Below are 17,497 nucleotides of genomic sequence, written 5' to 3' on the forward strand. Positions count from 1 at the left end.
GTTGATTTAGTTTAGGTAACCATCAGTTCATGAACATAAAAATCGAAATTGAACCAAAAATTGAAATCCATAAAAAACATGAATCGAAACCAAACCAAACAAAAATTGGTTAACCAAATTTTTAGTTTGATTCGGATAAATTTATATTATTCGGTTAATTCAGTTTACTGAACCCAAAAATCGAATCGAAAATTGAAAATCAAAATTCAACGAAAATGAAAACTGAACCAAACCGAATAAATTTTTAACTGAATCAAACTGATCGAATTTACTCGGTTTATTTGGTTAATTCGATTTTAACCGAATTATGCTCACCCCTAACAACCTCTTCCCCATGATGGAGGGAAGTAAAGAATGCTTCCACATATTTTGTACCCTTGATACTATCAATCATGAATGAAAGCAAAAATGACAAGGAGATTTAAATAAAGTAATTCAAAATGGAGAATATATGGAAATTGACCTTTGTATTTCAAAGAATTCACTATGCAATTAGACTAAAGTAGGTATTTAGGAAAGGTTGCTTAACAATTTTGACAACTAAGCAACAATGGTGGATAAAGCAATCGTTTGACAAAGATTGCCTCTTGAAAATCACTAAACTATTATAGCAATTAAGCGGAGGGTTACCAATGTGATCCACGAATATCACCTTTTTCGGCTAGTAACACAATTGATGCACCTCTCAAACGCGTGATCACCTTGTGATGGACAAGAAAACGATATAATATTCCAAGTATGGATTGTCTATAAAAGGAAGGGTATAATACTTTTTGATAAACTAAACTAAGGTTGTGATTTACGGTTGCTAATTTATAAATATTATAAGTAACTAAATAGAGCATCTGTAGGGGGGAATTGATTGTGCCGTCCTTGTGTAGTTCCTCATAATATAATGGTGATCGTCAATTAAGATAGTCACCATGAAAATGAGCTCACCTAGGTAATGTGAATCATGTGTTGCCTAGTTAGAGAGGTGATTAAATAGAGAATTGCCTCGAAGAGGTGTAAGTCAAATACTATAGGTGAGGCAAAAATCGCCAAGGGATGGAATCACTTATTACCAAGTGTAGAGAACACAAAGTGACTAGATGATGATGGTTGCATAAGTCACATTCGATGATGTCACATATGTCATAAACTGAAGTTTGCCCAAAATATTTGGTGATAATGGTTACCTAACTCATTGGGTGAAGGTCGCCAACATTAAGCGACAAGGTCGATAAGCATTGAGTAGACATGTCAACTATAATAATTTGGACCTTTAATGTGAAACTATCTCGATTTATGATTAAGTTTTAAATGTTTTATAAACTTCCTCTATTGTTAGGATTTATTCTCTCTCTCTCTCTCTCTCTCTCTCTCTCTCTCTCTCTCTCTTTCCCTCTTCTAATCCAAATCTTTTGACTTCCCTCTTTTCTCTCTCCTTTCTACGATTTATATGATTCTATCACTATCCATCTTGCACTTTTGATGAAAGTTGATATAATGAGTCTATTCAAAACCAATCCATCATCTACCCATTTGATTCACACCATCCCTTAAAAGGTACTTGATTTTTTTATCAAAAGGATCTCATAATTGAAGCTAACTCACTTAACCCAATTATTTGTGTTCAATCTTATCTTTTTTAGAGACGATTAGTGATTTAAAAAAAATCACTCCTCTTTGATCCTGTCAATTGGTGAAAGGCCAAGACTTTAAACTATCTGCTTTTGTTTGGTGTGATGCTGCTTATTCTTAGGACACTAGTGTTAAAGTAGCAAGAATTGGCATTAGATTTGGTGATCTCTCTCCTATTGTCATCATGGAAAGGATGGGTTTTTGTGCATCATGTTTGGAGGTTGAAGTTCAGGCAATTAGAGAGTGCTTGAAGGTGGCCACCAAAAAAGGATACATAAATTTCTTTATTTTTTCAAATGCAAAGAAGGTGATCAATGATTTGTTGGAAAAAAAATGCTCATCTCGGGAGATCCCTAATATTTTTGTTGATATTTTGAATTTGAAAACTATGTTTATTTCCTATGCTTTCATTTTCTGTCCAAAGGAGTTCAATTGTCTACCACAATATGTTGAAAGGGTGTGAAATGTGAAAGAAAAAATTTTGTAATTAAATCTCCCTTTGGACTTCTACTATAAAGGCCATGCTGCATTTAGCCTTCCTATTTGAAGGTGCAACGAATTATGCTAGTATTGCTTGCAAAAAAAAAAAAAAAATGTATTTACGTAAAGACCTCTTATATAATTTCAATGGAATTTGATATTGTGATTGGTGGTTGTGAGAAGGGCTAGCTTAAAGAACCTTTTAATTTTTTATAATTCAATATCACTTTTTATGATGATAAATTTAGATAAAAAATTACATGCATAGAAGCAATTCATGTGCATGATTTATTTTTTATGCAGGCATTTTAAACTTACAGTCCTTAAGGCCTTATTTTTAATCATATTACAACATCCATTCTTAATAGCATTTGATACGATAAGAAAATACAATACAAACAATTTTTTTTTTTAAAATTTCCTTTCATTTCCTTTTTTGAAGCAAAATATTTGATCAGATGGATCATAATTATTACATTACCTCAATAAAATGATTCAATTTGTACACATGCGTGTGTGTGTGTGTGTGTGTGTGAGAATTTGAAATGCATGTATCCATAAATTCAAGGCATAATATATAATTCACCTTTCCAAACATAAACACAGGCCCGATGTTTCATTTTTTGTGTTTCTCATAAGATGGTGCAAGTGTCATGTATAGAAAATGCAAGACATTTTCATTAATGTAAAGATGTCCTATATATTGGACTTGTACAAGATATATTTGTTACATATTCAGAAGTATTTACATGCTAAATCAAAGAAATCCTAAGTTATTAAATACAAACAACTATTCAAGTATTACAACTGAAGAATCTCATATGGCTGCATACACTCATGTAGTAACAAATCTTCAACTGCTAGGATTTCGACAATTCAGCAACAGGCATAACCGTCAACGGTTTGCTCACAACCAACATTCTGTTTTAATCCGTCGAATCAACTATTGAGGAGTTTATTGAAACCATCGACGGTCTGCTGGAAAGCAACACAATTTCCTTAATACGCCCCCTTAAGATAGGTGTGCAATCAGTTAAGCCAATCTTGGAGCAAAGAGAGTGAAATTTGTGATGGAATAAAACCTTAGTTAAGAGGTCTGCAAGTTGATCGTGGGTGATACCATGAGAGACTTGCAGCAAACCTTTGGTAACCATATCATGAATGAAATGAAGATCAATAACAATATGCTTCATCTGTGAATGCATAATAGGATTAAGACTCAACCGGGTAGCACCAATATTATCACAAAATAGATGTGGGGGCTTAGTAATCGAATATTGAGTTCTTTAAACAATGAGCGAATCCAAACAAGCTTGGAGGGAGTTGAAGCAAGAGCCCAATGTTTTGCCTCAGTGGAGGAATGAGCCACAGCACGCTGCTTGCGCGTGCTCCATGAAATGGGACAATCACCTAGAAAGATAAGATAGACAGAGGTGGAGGATCTGGTATCCCTATCACCGGCCCAATTAGCATCAGAAAACCCTTGAAAAGCAAGATTCCCAATGCGCTTGAGGAGAATGACATGATGAAGAGTGTCCTTAAAGTAGCGCAGAACACGTTTGGCAAAGGCCCAATGGAGCTGAGATGGCCTATGCATGAATTGAGCTAACTTATTGATCGAGAAGGCAATGTCGGGCCAAGTTAGAGAGAGATATTGGAGAGCTCCTATAACTCGGTGGTATTCAGTCAGATCATTAAGAGAAAAGCCATCGTGAAGCTGAAAAAGATCCTTTGTGGTAAGGGGAGTCATCACTGCCTTAGCACCATCCATTTTAGTGCAAGAAAAAAGATCCCGAATATACTTTTGTTAGGAGAGGAACAGCCCACGGGTAACTGAAATCACCTCAACATTAAGAAAATAATGCAAGAGACCAAGATCCTTCAAAGAGAAATGATGACCGAGCTGTTGAACAACCTTAGAAATAGCAGCAGAGTTACTCGCAGTGATTAAAAGATCATCCACATAAACCAAAAAATAGAGAGTAGCGTCAGCACAAGAGTAGATAAACAAAGAGGAATCAGATTTAGACTTCTGAAAATTGAGTTGAAGAAGACAAGCACTCAGTTCTTGATACCAAGCATGAGATGCTTGTCTCAAGCCATACAAAGATTGCATTGACCTACAAACATAAGAAGGTAGATTAGGATCAACAAACCCAGAGGTTAAACCATGAATACATCCTCCTGAAGGCAGCCATGTAGAAACGCATTATTAATATCCAACTGTCGAAGGGGCAAATTTTTCTGAACAGCAATGGAGAGGACATCACGAAGTCACCAACTTCACAACAGCGTTGAACGTATCAATATAATCAAAACCAGGCCATTGACTAAAACCTTTGCCCACTAACTGTGCTGATAACGTATAATACTACCATTAGAATTCTGTTTGATACAGAAAACCCATTTGTAGCCAACGAGTTTGATTGTAGAGCGTAGTGGATCCAGCTCCCATGTGCCATGTTTAACGAATGCATTGAATTCATCGGACATAGTATGCCACCACTTGGCATCTTTCAAGGTCCGAGACATATATGTGGGCTCAATAGGTTTGGGAAGAGGATGTCTAGTGGCAAGGTAAAGCTGTTTGGATCTATGAATATTGTTCATAGACCGGGTAGTCGTACCATAAGTACGGTTGGGCCGAGTTAAACATACAGGTATGGTGGATAAAGGGATTACCTCTAGAGGAGAAGGTGCAAGGAAGGGTGATGAAAACCGGGAAGGGGAAGTTGGAGCTGCAGGAGGGCTGTCCGTCATAGTGGTAGGAGAGGAGGGTATCCATGCAATGGAAGACAACGCTGGAATGGCAAGATCCTTTGTCACAGCACTTGAAATGGATAGAAAAAGCACAACAACATGGGTAGAGGAAGAAAAAGGAAAAACACATTCATAAAAACCACAAGACTAGACACGTAAATGCGAGAGGTAACAAGATCAATACACCTATAGGCACTTTGAGAACTCTAGTAACTGAAAAAGAGACGAGGCATAGATTTTGGTTGAAGTTTACCGATGATATAAGGTTTTAGCCATATGAGTAACACTGACAACCAAAAATATGCAACTTTTTTGTAATCAAGGTGATGATCAAACAAACATTCGAAAGGGCTTTTATATTTTAAAAAGGGGTGGACATACGATTTATTAAATAAATTACCGCTTGAAACGCATAGGACGAATAAGAAGGAGGACGACTCACTTAACTCAATAGGGTGAGATCGATTTCGATAATGTGCCAATATCGGCGCTCACTTGTACCATTTTTCTCAGGTGTATGAGGAGTAGTGGTAAGCTAGTTAATGGAATTAGAGCAGAGGAAAAGACGAAGAGCTTGAAATTCGCCCCCATTATTGGAGTACAAGTGTTTGATGTGAAAACCAAACCGTTTTTTAAGTAGCCCTTTCAAATGACAAAAAATGTTGCAAACATCACCTTTTCATCGGATGGGAAACAACCAACAATATTTAGTAAAGTGATCAACAAACAATACATAAAATTGAAATCCATCAAGCGAAATGGAATTTGTAGGTCCCCAAACATGAATATAAATGTATTCAAGTGGATGAGTGCTAATAAGAGAATTGGAAGAAAAATGCAACTTGTGACTTTTATTGCTTTGAAAAGCATTACAAATGGAAGATGAAGAGACATGAGACACTGTAATTGGTAGAGAAAAAGTACAAATAACAAAATCAACTGCTTTATTTGACAATTACCCAAGTCATCTGTGCCAGGTGTCAGCTATAGTTCGTTCATCAACAAGTGCTAAAACAGAAGACGCTTTAGTGGAAGACGCTATCAGTATTGGATAGACACCATCCTGACATTTACCGCGAAGAAGAGTCGCCCCAGTGCTCCAATTCTTCCCAAGAAAATAAAATGGGTGAAACTCAAAATAGACATTATTGCTACGAGGGAAATTATGAACAGAGATTAAGTTTTTGTGAATATTAGGAACACAAAGAGTATTAGTCAATTTAAAAGGCTTTGAGGAAGAGGGAAGAGACATAAAGCCAACATGTGTGACTCACAAACTTGAGCCATCGCCAATAATGACCTCATCCATGCCATCATACTCCGAGTGAATAGAGAGATTGACAAGATCAGGGGTGATATTGTGAGAAGCAGCGGAATCCACAAGACACTTTTTGTCGGTGGATGGTAGCGACACAATTTACAGACTTCACTCCTAAAGCCGAGTAACAAGTTTTGGTAGAGTGGCCGACTTTGTAACAACTAACAAATGATCTGGGGCTTACCAGACTGCTCCTTGCTATTATTGCATCCAGAGTTGGGGCGACGCTAACCAAATGATCCAGGGCTGGAACGTTGGTTGCGGTTGAAAGTAGAAGAGGGAGTGCGGCGCTGAGTGGAGTTCGCAGTGGCAACTAGGACAACATTGGACGTGTCAACGTGTTGTAAATAACTTTCGTGGCTAACCAATATATCATAAAGCTCCTCAAACGTAAGAGAAGTCTCATGTGCCCGAATAGGAGCTCCAATCTCACGGAACTCAAGGCCATGACCGTTGAGGACATACCAAGTAATGTCATCCGTTGAGGTAAGAGAGTCAATCATGGCAAGTTCATCAACTAATACCTTGATGGCATGGAGATACTCTAAAAACGAGTAGGACTCTCCCTAAATGAGAGTCAACTCCTCCTTAAGTTGCATAACACGAGTGCATGAACGATTGACGTACAATCATTGTAACTTGGACCAAACATCATGAGCAGTGGCTGAAGTGGCAATAAGCGGCATGACCAGCTTAGAGATGCAAGATGGCATGAAGGATAAGCTTATCTTACTGAAGCCAACACCAGAAAGCCTGATTGAAGACACCTATAGAAGATGAACCGGTAGAGGAGGTGTTGGGAGAAAGAGTTTGTGATGAACAAATGGTTGTATCGTCAAGATAGACCTGAAGGTCATAGCCAATAAGCAATGACTTCAGTTGGGTGCGCCAAGAAGGGAAGTTGGAAAAGGTAAGGTTCAAGGAGAGTTGCCATTGTCGGGAGTGTTGAGGGTAGTGACTACAACGGACTCAAAGGAAATGGTCATTAGGAAAGGAAAAAAAAAGGTTCGTTAGAGAAAGAGCTCTGATACCATATAGAAATTGTAGGACACTTTCATTAATGTAAAGATGTCCTATATATAGGATTTGTGCAAGATGTATTTATTACACATTCAAAAGTATTTAAATGTTAAATTTGTTATTTGTGACTCTTATACTTTTGTTTTGATAAGCAAAGAAGGAAGGAGGAAAAACATGAAGGGGGCAGCACAGTAGGACTCATCGACGAAGAGTCTATACTTGTCAACGAGGGAAGAGCATAGGTTCGCCGACGAAGGCTCTGAAGCTCGTCGACAAATAATAACCAAGAGTAGGAAATTTCAAACTTTTGGCATCATCGACAAGAGACCTGTATTCGTCGACGAAGGTTCTTCTTGGTCTTGTTAATGAAACCTCTGTGTTTGTCGACAAGGGGCGCTTGGGCTGCGGTAGTTTTCTAAAATTTTGAATTTTTAAACATTCGGTGGTTAGGCAAATAGGGGGGAAGCTCCGAGAAAACTCTATATATGTCATCTTGGCATATTTTCAGAGAGAGAGAGAGAGATCATTATTGAAGTGTATTGTGTACATTATGATTTCCATAGTGAAATTTGTGTGCCTTTTACTTCCGTGGATGTAGGCTTTGGCGAACCACGTAAATTTTTGTGTTGTTGTTCTTATTGGTTATGTTATTTATTTCTTGTTGTTTATTCTGCTGTGCAATTTCGTTATACAATCCATTTCACAAAAAATTGGTATCAGAGCGATTGTTGTTATGGCATTGGGATTGTCTTCTGTAAGATTTGACATTCTCAAATTCGATGGAATTGGAAATTTTGGTTTATGGTAGAGGAGAGTGAAAGACATTCTTGTGTAACAAGGAATGACTAAGGATCTACTTGATGCTCCATCGGAAGGAATGGATGAGGCAACATGGCTAGATTTGAAAGCAAAGGCAGCGTTGACAATACACTTGTGTTTGGCTGACGAAGTTCTCTATCAGGTGATGGAGGATGATTCTCCAACGGCTATCTGGCGAAAGTTAGAAAGTCGGTACATGTCTAAATCCCTCAATAGCAAACTTTTTCTTAAGCAATATTTATATTGACTTAATATGGTAAAAGGATCTAGTCTAGATCAACACATCAATGCATTTAATCAAATCATAAGTCATCTTATGAGAGTTGATGTGAAGTTTGCTGAGAATGATAAGGCTTTGATGCTGTTAAATTCTTTGCCCTCAACTTATACCTACAAAAATCTTTTGACCACTCTTATGTGGGGAAAAGAAACACTTGATTTGGTAGAGGTAACAAGTGCTTTATTAAATTTTCATCAAAGGTTGAAAATATGTAATGAAGGAGAAAGACTTATTCTAAAGGGTTGCAATGAGCGAGGCAAAGGAAAGTTTAAAAATTGGTCTAATCAGAAATCTCGTAATCAATCCAAGAAGAATAAGGGAATCTGGTGTTATAAATGCAGTAAAAGGGGGCATGTGAAACCAGAGCGTCCAGATTGGAAGAAAGGTAATGCTAATAAGCATGAAGAGATTTCTAAATTTATGAATGTTGTTCAAGAAGAGGATTCAGTAGATGGTTATGTTCTATTAGTTTCAGCAGAGTCAGATAATCTAACAGACTCCTGGATACTTGACTCGACATGTTCTTATCACATGACTCCAAACAAGAAGTGGTTTAGCACTTACAGGTTAGTAAATTCTGGATCAATTCTTATGGGTAATAATGCTTCTTGTAAAAAAATAATGCAAGGGACCAAGATCCTTTAGAGAGAAATGATGATGGAGCTGTTGAACAACCATAGAAATAGCAGCAGAGTTACTCGCGGTGATTTAAAGATCATCCACATAAACTAAGAATGGAGAGTAACGTCAGCACAAGAGTAGATAAATAGAGAGAAATCAGATTTAGACTGTTGAAAATTGAGTTGAAGAAGAAAAACACTTAGTTCTTGATACCAAGCATGAGATGCTTGTTTCAAGCCATACAAAGACCGCTTTAATCTACAAATATGAGAAGGAAAATTAGGATAAACAAAACCCAGAGGTTGAACCATGAATACATCCTCCTAAAGGTGGCCATGTAGAAACACATTATTAACATCCAACTGTCGAAGGGGCCAATTTTTCTAAACAGCAATGGAGAGGACATCATGAATAGTCACCAACTTCACAACAGTGCTGAACGTCTCTATAATCAAAACCATGCCATTGATTAAAACCTTTGGCCACTAACTGTACTTTATAACGTAAAATACTACCATCAGAATTCCGTTTGATACTAAAAACCCATTTGTAGCCAACTAGTTTGATTGTAGAGCGCAGTGGATCCAGCTCCCATGTGCCATGTTTAACTAACGCAGTGAATTCATCAGACATAGCATGCCACCACTTGGCATCTTTAAAGGTCCAAGACACACATGTGGGCTCAATAGGTTTGGGAAGAGGATGTCTAGTGGCAAGGTAAAGTTGTTTGGATCTATGAATATTGTTCATAGATCGGGTAGTCATACAATGAGTACGGTTGGACCAAGTTAAAGATGCAGGTATGCTGGATGAAGGGATTACCTCTGGAGGAGAAGGTGCAAGGAAGGGTGATGAAGTCCGGGAAGGGGAAGCTAGAGGTGTAGAAGCGCTGTCCGTCATGGTGGTAGGAGAGGAGGGTATCCATCCAATGGAAGGCACCATTGGAATGGCAAGATCCCTTGTGATAGCACCTGAAATGGATAGAAAAAGCACAACAACATGGGCAGAGTAAGAAAAAGGAAAAACACATTCATAAAAACCACATGACTTGGCACGTCAATGCGAAAGGTAACAAGATCCGTACACCTATAGGCACTTTGAGAACTCGAGTAATTGAAAAAGAGACAAGACATAGATTTTGGTTGAAATTTACTAGTGGTATAAGGTTTTAGCCATAAGTAACACTAACAACCAAAAATATGCAACTTTTATGTAATCAGGGTGATGACCAAAAAAACATTCGAAAGGGCTTTTATTTTTTAAAATAAGGGTGGACATACGATTTATTAAATAAATTGCTGCTTCAAATGCATAGGACGAATAAGATGGAGGACAACTCGCTTGACTCAACAGGGTGAGATCGATTTCGACAATGTGCCAATACTGGCGTTCACTTGTACCATTTTTTTCAGATGCATGAGGAGTAGTGGTAAGCCAACTAATGGAATTAGAGGAGGGAAAAAGACGAAGAGCTTGAAATTCGCCCCCATTATCGGAGTACAAGTGTTTCATGTGAAAACCAAACCGTTTTTTAAGTAGCCCTTTCAACTGACAAAAAATGTTGCAAACATCACCTTTTCATTGGATAGGAAACAACCAACAATATTTAGTAAAGTAATCAACAAACAATACATAAAATTGAAATCCATCAAGTGAAATGGAATTTGTAGGTCCCCAAACATCAATATAAATGTATTCAAGTAGATGAGTGCTAACAAGAGAAGTGGAAGGCAAAGGCAACTTGTGACTTTTATTGCATTGAAAAGCATTACAAATGGAAGATGAAGAGACATGAGACACTGCAACTGGTAGAGAAAAAGTACGAATAACAAAATCAACTACTTTATTCGACAAATGCCCAAGTCATCTATGCCAGGTGTCAGCTATAGTTCGTTCATCAACGAGTGCTAAAACAGAAGATGCTTTAGTGGAAGACGCTATCGGTATTGGATATTCACCATCCTGACATTTACCACGAAGAAGAGTCGCCCTCGTGCTCCAATCCTTCACAAGAAAATAAAATGGGTGAAACTCAAGATAGACATTATTTCTATGAGTGAAATTATGAATAAAGATTAAGTTTTTGTGAATATTAGGAACACAAAGAGTATTAGTCACTTTAAAAGGCTTTGAGGAAGAGGGAAGAGACATAAAGCCAACATGTGTGACTCACAAACTTGAGCCATCGCCAATAACGACCTCATCCGTGCCATCATACTCCGAGTGAACAGAGAGATTGACAAGATCAGAGGTGATATTGTGAGAAGCAGTGGAATCCACAAGACGCTTTTTGTCGGTGGACGCATTGGTAGCGACACAATTTACAGACTTCACTCCTAAAGCCGAGTAACAAGTTTTGGTAGAGTGGCCGACTTTGTAACAACTGAAAAATGATCCAGGGCTTACCAGACTGCTCCTTGCTATTACTGCATCCAAAGTTGGGGCGACGCTAACCAAATGAACCAGGGCTGGAACGTTGGTTGCGGTTGAAAGTGGAAGAGGGAGTGCGACACTGAGTGGAGTTCAAAGTGGCAACTAGGACAACATTGGACATTTCAATGTGTTGTAAATAACTTTCGTGGCCAACCAATATATCATAAAGCTCCTTAAACGTAAGAGAAGTCTCACATGCCCGAATAGGCACTCCAATCTGGCGGAACTCAAGGCCTAGACCGGTGAGGACATACCAAGTAATGTCATCCATTGAGACAGGAGAGTCAATCACAGCTAGTTCATCAACTAATACCTTGATGGCGTGGAGATACTCTAAGACCGAGCATGACTCTCCCTAAATGAGAGTCAACTCCACCTTAAGTTGCATAATATGAGTGTGTGAATGATTGATGTACAATCATTGTAAGTTGGACCAAACATCATGAATAGTGGTTGAAGTGGCAATGAGCGGCATGACCAGATCAGAGATGCAAGGATGGTGTGAAGGATCAGCTTATCTTCCCAAAGCCAACGCCAGAGAGTCTGATTGGAGACACCAATAAAAGATGAACTAGTAGAGAAGGTGTTGGGAGAAAGAGTTTGTGATGAACAAATGGTTGTATCGTGAAGATAGCCTTGAAGGTCATAGCCAATAAGCAATGACGTCAGTTGGGTGCGCCAAGAAGGGAAGTTGGAAAGGGTAAGGTTTAAGGAAAGTTAGGAGTCGACATTGATAGCAATAAGAGGAGAGTTGCCATTGTCGAGAGTGTTGAGGGCAGTGACAATAACGAACTCTGTGGAAATGGCCATTAGGAAAGGGAAAAAAAAAGGCTCGTTAGAGAAAGAGCTCTAATACCATATAGAAAATGTAGGACACTTTCATTAATGTAAAGATGTCCTATAGATAAGATTTGTACAAGATATATTTGTTACACATTCAAAAGTATTTAAATGTTCAATATGTTATTTGTGGCTCTTATACTTCTATTTTGATAAGCAAAGAAGGAAAGAGGAAACACATGAAGGGGGCCGCACAACAGGACTCGTCAATGAAGGGTTTATGCTCGTCGATGAGGGAAGAGCAGAGGTTCGTTGATGAAGGCTCTGATGCTCGCCGACTAATAATTACCGAGACTAGGAAATTTCAAACTTCTTGCATCGTTAACAAGAGCCTTGTATTCATTGACGAAGGTTCTTCTTGGTCTCGTCGATGAAGCCTTTGTGTTCGTCGACGAGGGGCACCTGGGCTGCGGCAGTTTTCTAAAATTTTGAATTTTTGAACGTTGGGTGGTTGGGCAAACGGGGTAAACCTCCAAAAAAACTCTATATATGTTATCTGGGCATATTTTGAGAGAGAGAGAGAGAGAGAGAGAGAGAGAGAGAGAGAGAGAGAGAGAGAGTGAGTGATCATTATTTAAGTGTATTGTGTACATTATGATTTCCATAGTGAAATTTGTGTGCCTTTTGCATCCGTGGATGTAGGCTTTGCCAAACCACGTAAATCTTTGTGTTGTTGTTCTTATTGGTTGTGTTATTTATTTCTTGCTATTTATTCTGCTGTGCAATTTCATTATACAATCCATTTCACAACAAATAGGTATTAGAGTGATTGTTGTTATGACATCGAGATCATCTTTTGCAAGATTTGACATTTTCAAATTCGATAGAACCGAAAATTTTGGTATATGGTAGAGGAGAGTGAAAGACATTCTGGTGCAATAAGGAATGACTAAAGATCTAATTGATACTCAACCAGAAGGAATGGATGAGACAATATGGCTAGATTTGAAAGCAAAGGTAGCGTCGACAATACACTTGTGTTTGGCCGACGAAGTTCTCTATCGGGTGATGGAGAAGGATTCTCCAGCGGCTATCTGGAAAAAGTTAGAAATTCGGTACATGTTTAAATCCCTCAATAACAAACTTTTCTTAAATAGTATTTATATGGGCTTAATATGGTTGAAGGATCTATTCTAGATCGACACATCAATGCATTTAATTCAATCATAAATGATCTTATGAGAGTTGATGTGAAGTTTGATGAGGATGATAAGGTTTTGATGCAGTTAAATTCTTTGCCTTCAACTCATACCTACAAAAATCTTGTGACCACTCTTATGTGGGGAAAAGAAACACTTGATTTGGTAGAGCTAACATGTGCTTTGTCAAATTTTCATTGAAGGTTGAAAATATGTGATGAAGGAGAAGAACTTGTGGTAAAGGGTTGCAATAAGCGAGGCAAAGAAAAGTTTAAAAATGGGTCTAATTAGAAATACTGTAATCAATCCAAGAAGAAGAAGGAAATTCGGTGTTATAAATGTGGTAAAAAGGGGCATGTAAAACCAGAGTGTCTGGATTGGAAGAAAGGTAACGCTAATAAGCATAAGGGTATTTCTAAATATGTGAATGTTGTTCAAGAAGGGGATTTAGTGGATGGTGATGTTCTATTAGTTTCAGCAGAGTCGGATAATATAACGGACTCCTGGATACTTGACTCGTTATGTTCTTATCATATGATTCCAAATAAGGAGTGGTTCAGCACTTATAGGTTAGTCAATTCTGGATCAATTCTTATGGGTAATGATGCTTCTTGTAAGATTGTTGGCATAGGAAAAGTGAAGATAAAAATGTTTGATGGTACTATAAGAACATTGTGTAATGTAAGACATATACCTGAGTTGAGAAAATGTTTAATATCCCTTGGCACTTTTGTTTGTAATGGCTTCAATTACAAGTCCAAAGGTGGAGTCTTGGAGGTATGGAAAGGTAATCTGGTTGTAATGAAAGAGTAAAAACTGGATGGAAATATTTATACGTTGTAAGGAACTACTGTTGTTGGTAGAGTTGCAACCGTGGATGCTGAATTAGATGAGACCGTCTTGTGGCATATGCGTCTTGGGCATATAGGAGAACATGACATGAAAGAACTACATAAGAGAAAATTGTTGAAAGGTTTGAAAAAGTGTCAGTTGGAAATTTGTAGGTTTTGAGTTCTTGGAAAACAGAACAAGGCAAAATTCAGATCAGCTAGTCATAAGACTAAAGGAATTCTTGACTATGCACATTCAGATCTTTGGGGCCCAGTTGGACTTGCATCAAAGGGTAGACATGTGTATTATGTGAGTTTCATTGATGATTACTCACGGAAGGTCTGAGTTTACTTCATGTGTCACAAATTTAGTACGTTTGCCAAGTTTAAGATTTGGAAGGCTGAAGTGGAAAACCTGACAAGGAGGAGAATCAAATACTTAAGGTTGGATAATGGGGCGAGTACGCTAATTCTTGGTTTATGGAGTTTTGTGCGGAGTAGGGCATAAAGAGACATTTTACAGTTTTCTGAACACCTCAACAAAATGGTGTGGCAGAATGGATGAACTAGACTCTTGCTGATAGGATTCGGTGTCTCATATTGAATGCAGGGCTACCGAAGAACTTCTGGGCTGAGGAAGTTAGTATAACTTGTTTTCTAGTTAACCGATCACCAAGGGCATCACTAGCGGGTAAAGTGGCGGAAGAGGTTTGGACGAAAAATGCAGTAAACTACTCCGAATTGAAGGTATTCGGGTCCAGCCTATGTCCACGTGTCTAGTGAGGAGTGCTTTAAGCTTGACCCGAAGTCTCGTTATTGCATCTTCTTGGGATATCCAGAGGGTGTGAAGGGGTATAAGTTATGGGACCCAGTGGCAAACAAGGTGGTGATCAGTAGAGATGTAGTCTTTGATAAAAAGACTATGGTGAAGCGTACTCAAGAGTTTGATGAATAGAAACAGGAGCCAGAAAGCCGAGGTAGTGATGAACATATCGTGCAGGTGGAGTTGGAAGCTCAAGGCAACGAAAATGATCAATGGTCCCGTGGTTGCAGGGAGCTCTAGTTTGGAAAGCCAGCAAGTCGACGATATTCCATTAAGAAGATCTAGACACACTCTTTGGCCTTCGCCAAGGTATGAGTTTGAAGAGTTAGTGTCTTATGTTTTTCTTACTAGTTGCAACGATTCAACTACATTTTAAGAGGCAGTGCATGACCAGGAGAAAGATAGATGGATAGGAGCAATGATTAAGGAAATGAAGTCACTACGTAAAAATCAAACTTGGGAATTGGTGAAGCTTCCAGATGGAAAGAAACTGATTGGGTGCAAATGGGTGTATAGGAAGAAGGAGGCAATATCAAAAAAGGAAGGTGAGAAGTTCAAGGCACGGTTGGTGGTAAAAGGATACTCACAGAAGAAGGGGATAAATTATGATGAGATCTTTTCTCTAGTGGTCCGACATACTTCTATCAGAGTTGTGTTGGGATTGGTAGCTCATTTCAATCTTCATTTAGAGCAAATGGACGTGAAGACAACATTTCTTCATGGTGACTTGGAGGAACAAATCTACATGGTATAGCCGGAGGGATTCATTGAACCAGGAAAAGAAAATTTTATTTGCAGATTGAAGAAATCTCTTTATGGGCTGAAACAGTCTCCAAGAGAATGGTATAAATGATTTTATTCGTACTTGATGAAGATAAATGGTGTGAGTATGACTACTGTGTATATGTGAACAAACTTGATGATGACTCACTTATTTTCTTGTTATTGTATGCCGATGATGTGTTGATAACTGCAAGAGATTTAACTGAGGTGAATCAGTTAAAGGACCTGTTGTATAAGGAATTTGACATGAAGGATCTTGGTTCAACCAAGAAAATACTTGGGATAGAGATTCGCCGAGACAGAACTACAGGGAGATTATGGCTATCTCAGGGAAATTATGTGTAGAAGGTGTTGGAGAGGTTTAACATGAATGATACTAGACAGGTATGTACACTTCTAGCGAATCATTTCAAGTTGTTTACTACTGATTGTCAAGTTCAGATGAGGAAATACGGGACATGTCAAAGGTCCCCTATGCTAGTGCTGTGGGGAGTTTAATGTATGCCATGGTATGTGTGAGACCAGATTTAGCTCATGCAGTAAGCGTGGTGAGCAAGTTCCTCTCTAATATTGGAAGGCAACATTGGAAAGCTGTAAAATAGATACTCAGATACTTCGGGGTACATCGGGAGATGGCATCATGTTCGGCAAGCAATAGGATTGTCCTTCAGTTGTGGGATTTGTTGATGCAGATTATGCTGGAGATATGAATGACAGAAGGTCTACAATGGGATATGTGTTACCCTTATAGGAGGACTGGTACGTTGGAGATTCATGGTACAGTTTTTGGTTGCATTGTCCATAACTGAGGTGGAATATATGGCAATTGCCGAAACTGCTAAGGAGGCCTTATGGCTTACTGGTTTAATCAGAGAGTTGGGGTTACAATAAAATGGTGTGGTGTTACATTGTGATAGTCAGAGTGCCATTTACTTAGCGAAAAATCATATATACCATGCTAGGATTATAAGAACTCGAATCGTGCTATATGAGTTTATTGTGTAAAAGAGGGGAGAAATGGAATTGTATAGATTTCGTCGACGAGGCCATAATTCGTCAACGAAACTAGTGAAGAATTCGTCGATGAAATTCAGAAGCTCGTTGATGAGTGAATGCCGAGAGGTTTAGGAAAAATGGAAATATTTGGTTCGTCGACGAGGCCACCGATTCGTCGACAAATCTTGTGAAGAATTCATCGACAAGGATCCCAATTTGTCGATGAATTCCCTCGGGTCAAAGGTCTTTATAAGGATATTTGTGGTTTCTTCTTGGCTAAGTTTTGGAAATTCTCTCTCTCTCTCTCTCTCTCTCTCTCTCTCTCTCTCTCTCTCTCTCTCTCTCTCTCTCTCTCTCTCTCTCCTCGATTCCTTCGCCGTTTGTCGCCTGATTCACAAATCCAAAGTTACTGCGAGGATCAGTGAAGGATTCTCTACGTTTCTAGCGGATCAGAATCTTGTTTCGAGCGATTTTGGGTTTCGGGCAAAAATCGAGGTAAGGCTCGGTTTTCGTTTCTGATTTAGTGTATGTGTAGTAGTACGGATTGTAATTATGTATTGTACTGTGGTTTGTAGGTTTTGGAGTCTCGGAACGTAGTTTTGAGGATCGTAGAGTTCGGAGTTGAAATTCGGGTTAAGGTGAGGGGATTCTGTTTATATCAGTCCATTTTCAAAATTAGGATCGGTAAGCTTGTAGGCTAAGATTGTATGTATGTTATGACTACTTATTTGG

The sequence above is a fragment of the Malania oleifera genome, chromosome 10 (genome assembly GCF_029873635.1).
Source record: "Malania oleifera isolate guangnan ecotype guangnan chromosome 10, ASM2987363v1, whole genome shotgun sequence".
Classification (NCBI taxonomy): Eukaryota; Viridiplantae; Streptophyta; class Magnoliopsida; order Santalales; family Ximeniaceae; genus Malania; species Malania oleifera.